This window comes from Solanum tuberosum, unplaced genomic scaffold, assembly GCF_000226075.1.
Source record: "Solanum tuberosum cultivar DM 1-3 516 R44 unplaced genomic scaffold, SolTub_3.0 scf00006, whole genome shotgun sequence".
Taxonomy (NCBI): Eukaryota; Viridiplantae; Streptophyta; class Magnoliopsida; order Solanales; family Solanaceae; genus Solanum; species Solanum tuberosum.
Window position 1 is genome coordinate 3,475,451 of NW_006238932.1, and position 5,232 is coordinate 3,480,682.

Genomic DNA, 5,232 nt, shown 5'->3' on the forward strand with positions numbered 1-5,232 from the left:
ATGGAGGTATATTGAAACAAATTAATCCGCATGATAAAAATGAATATTTTATTCGATTTCATACAGGAAAATGGAGTGATGCTCAGAAAAAATATGCGACGGTAGCTCATGAAATGTTAACTATCGTTAAGTGTGTATTAAAATTTCAAGATGATTTATATAATCAAAAATTCTTGATAAAAACTGATGCTCAGTCAGTAAAGTATATGTTTGATAAATATTTTAAACATGATGCGTCTAAGTTAATATTTGCTAGGTGGCAGGCACAATTAACCCCATTTGATTTCGAAATTCATTACAAAAAGGAAAGTGATAATTCTCTCCCGGACTTCTTATCAAGAGAATATCTTTCTTCTGATGGGTTTTCTTGACTTCTTTCCTGATAAAAATTTGATTACGATTTTGAAGGCAATTCCTCTTAATAGAGATTTAAAGGAACTTATATTATGGAGAATTATAGACGGAATGGTGATATATATCGTCAATGATTACATGATTGAACAAGAGCTTTATGAAAGATTTTATTGTAATGAAGTTTATAACCTCTTGAATGATTAAAAATATAACCTCTTGAATGATTAAAACTAAATGCTATGTTTGCAGGATGGATCCTCCTTGGATAACCAAGGCTAGAGGAAAAGGCAGTTAGACTCGCGGAAAGGGGGAAGATCATCCCCAAGTTCATCAAGATCATCATACGGATCTTTATCATCTAGTACTCCAATTATACAAAAAGGAGAAATGAGTTTATATAACTTAAACTCTAGAGCACAAGAAAAAGCTTCATCATCCATACTTCTGGAAGATATTCCAGAAAGTGATCCATTATATGCTAAACTACAGGAGTTTTTAACTCAAAAGTAAGGTGATTCTTTTGCTTCAATCGCCAAAGAAGAAGTTGATGATATCAAAACATATGATAAGGTAGAAAAAAGAGAAATGATATTTTTCTTAGAAAATTCTGACATACAGAGAAAAGAAGAACCTTGGAAGATATTCCAGAGGTATTTAGTTAATGGGCTTTATTTCCCGGTTGAGTCATACAAAACTCGGAAATATTTTGAGACTCTGCTGATAAGCACAGGTGTTGAATCTTAACATTTTTCAGGATATAATACAAGTGAGAATGCTTATAACTTCTCTAAAATGATTATAAAACACGTAATTCATATTGAAGATTGGGGTATTTCCTCTATGACTGAAAGACAATTCAGTCTGAACAAAGTCATGGTAAGCTTTACCTATTGGGATTATATTCAGGCATTTAATAAAGTCCTCTGTTATAACAATGAGAGGCATAAACATACTTGGTTTATAAAAGTATGTGCCAAGATATTTGCTAATCCTATACCAAATTGGTTTTTAAACTGGTGGTCCTACGACGGGACAACCATAAAAATATTGCCCGAACCATTTCTCAAGTTATACAAAGAATGGGTCAAGATTTCCCCAGATCTCCACAAGTTGTATCATCAAGAACATATTTGTTATTTTCAACAAATTGAACATATATATTTTTTTATAGAAATCTCTATTCCATGGATTCATATATGGGTTCCGGAAGTAGATTTCACTGAGGAACAAATCCCTTGCCTATACAGAACTTATTATAATAATTTTTGGGAAAAGTTGATGAAGAAAGATCCTCAGACAAAGTCTATATACGGACAAGAACTGTTGGATCTAATAACGAAAACCATACACGATTATAAATCGATTCCTAATAAAGGAATTATGACTGATGACTCAACCTCCGTAAAACATATGGCTAGAAAAATTTCTAATCATGATGAAAGAGAACAAACTGAAATGATTATGAAGTATTTAGAAGAAGTAAAGAAGAAGATTCTTCTAAATATAAGTCATTACGCAACATCAGATTCATCAATGCGTAGTGAAACAAGTGAAGATGTGCACGAAGCACAACCATATGAAGAAGATACACCAGTGGATGCACTGAAGAAAGCCGAAGATTTTTTGGCAAAACTAAAGGACAAGATGTAGCAGTGTTAAGCTTTTCCGGAACAGTAAAACGCCCGGAAGATTTTTTGGTAAAATTAAAAGACAAGTTGTAAAAAGAAGTGTAAAGCTTATTCGCGTCGGTAGCAGGCCCGCACTACAGTAGCAACACTGTTCACCTACAGTAGATACACTGTTCACCTACAATAGATACACTATTACCAGGACCCAGATAGGGGCCCAGTATCCTGTACAAAGATGCTTTCTTTTTTTCTATAAATAAGTTTGTTTTTCTTTAATTGAGAGATGGTTTTAGAAACCCTCTCTTCCCGTTTGCACTCTCTCTCTCTTGTAAACTTTTCTTACTAAGTATTGTAAGCTTGCCGGATTTTGGCCGGAATAATAAAGTTTGCGGTTTGGTAACAATAAGGTACTTTCTTTTCTCTTTCTTCCTGTCTTTTACTTTTATAAATTCTCCAATCTAAGCCGTGACTATGTCCGGATAAAAATTTATATCTATGCCGGATAACTAACTTCTCTTTTATATAGACCATGAACGGATCTAAGCTTTATTTAAATATAGAAGAATTTTAGTATGGCTTCTCGACTTGGTTCTGAGATTGAGGTACAGTCAGATCTAGTACTACTTTTATTGGCTTTGTCTTTGTGACTCCGTCTGATGAGCCGTGGGTTTTAGCCCGAAATTGAATTTGATAAGCAAGGCGCCTGATACCCGGTTAGAACTATCAGACACATGGGGCTCAATAAAAGTATGTATTAGCTTCTTGACAGACCCTATGTTTAGGTAAAATAATTAAACAATGCAGTCTGAGAAAGTATGTTAAAATTATTGTGTATTTTGATTCTTATGTAGTTGGACTACCTCTAAGGATATTGACTTGCTTGATCTATGACTGGGCGGACCACCGTCAGGTATTATTATTATTATTATTATTATTATATAACACTTCTACATTATTTAAATAAAAGATTGAAATCAAGATTCTTCAAATAACTCAAAAAAAAAGTATTATGTATCTTACCACTAATTAAGAGTTTCCACCATATATTGAGGAAGATATATTAAATACATGTATTTTTATTACCGGATACACTAAAATAAGAAGAGAAGTGAGCGAGATGAGGAGGGAGTTGAGCGAGATTCGTTATGTATTCCAGATACATATGAACCTAAATACACAATAGATACATGTAGTTGTATGTATCCAGTGTGATTCGTATGTATCTGAGATACTAGATACATAGGAGAGTGGCGAGCAAGATTTGTTATGTATCCCAGATACATATAAATCGACTTGGATTTAATGTATCTAGAACAAACTACACTTAATTTTGATCTCATATATCCAGAAATACATGTATCTAAACGTACCAAAATCTGATAATTTACGTAATATTTTAAACTAGAGTGTATCCAAGTAATTAGCTCCTAATCAAATGAGATTTATGTAGGTTCCCCTTAACAAATTCATGTAAAAAGTGCAATATCTATTCATAATTTACATTATACATTCATCGGTCAGTCTTTTTTTTTTTTTCAAATCCAAAAAGATCTTCTTACTTAGAATAGGTCGTCGATTCAGCATTAGATAAAGGGGGTAAAATTCCTGTTTTTACAATTTACAATAAGCGGTTAAAATCATTTTATCAATATGAGTATCCTATATCTATAAGAATCTTGTTTTGTATCATATATAATAGTGTGTATCTGATAATGTTAATTCTCATTTCTTATATCTAATTTTGTCTGATAGAAGATTCAGATATATATGTATCCAATAAGTAGCAATATTGATTAAGATTATACAATGTTTTGATTTACGTCATCATGTATCTATCAGGCATACACATGTATCTGAGTAAGAGTTTATAAATAGGGCAAACAATAATTTTAATTATGCATCTGAATATCAGGTATACACATGTATCTGAGTAAGATTTTATGAATAGGACAAACGATAATTTTAGTTGTGTATCTGAATCGTATCCCACAAGAAATGGTGTATCAAAACATGTATGTGTTTGCCAAAAAAATTCAAATACATGATTCTTGTATCTAGACATATATATGTATGAGTTGTATCTAATAAATTGTACATGTCCAAGATACATAATTCTTAACAACACAATGATACTCGTCATTGTTGAACTAAAAAGGCTCAAAATTATTGGAGAAAAAATTTAAGAAAGAAACAATGTAAGGTTTGTTGATTTGGATTCCAAATGTTTTGAATTCCTTTAAAGGCCGTGATACCACGAGATACTATAAATTTGTTACATGCATAACTTCTTTCTTAAATCATGTCTTTCAGTTACATTCTTTATTTAAATAGATACTCAAAACTTGCTACACGCATGGCTTCCTCCTTAAATCATGTCTTTCAATTACATTCCTTATTTAAAGAGTAAATTTTAGGAATGGAAAAGATAATATTCATATTAGTACTCTATAGCTATAGTTTAGATAATTGCACTTCATAACTATATTTATGTTTTTTATGGAGCTTCTAATTTGTATAATTCGCTAGATACGTCCAATTTATATACATATTGGTCAGTTCTGTATAAATTCATCTATTCAATTGGATAATTCGTGTATAAAATGTTTCAGCTTTTTCTATGTTTGTATATGTATACAGTGCAAGTTCGTCTTTAATTGTGATAATTGTGTTTGTATATTAGATGTAATTTGTATATGTATATGTGTTTTTGTTAGGCTTGTGCATTGTATATGTACACCTAGCTGTAAATTTATATGTATGTTATTTGTATTAGTATATATGTGGCATCTGTATGCAATAAGAAACAATATTAGTTGTAATTTGTATAAGCATATGTTCTTTTTGTTGTGCTTTTCAATCATATATGTATTAGTATAAACATATGTTCTATATGCGCAATCTATATACAACTAAAAAATTGCATTAGTTGAATTTGAATATGTATATGAAAGTTCATGAAAATAATTGAAAATATTATACAGAATACCAAGAAAAGAAAATATAAAATTGGTTACAAAGAAAAGAAAATATAAAATTAATTTCAACACGCTTTTTTGCAATTACCTGAAAATTTTTATGGCATGATCAGGAGGGTAATGGCGAAAATTCAAAAATAATGCGAGAAAATGGTGTAAATAAAGAGAGAAAAGAACCAATTTGATTTGTATATATCTTCATACAAATATACCTTCTAAGTTGAATACAAAACCAAGGGTCACACCAAATGGCAAATTATGTTGAACAGCAGTTG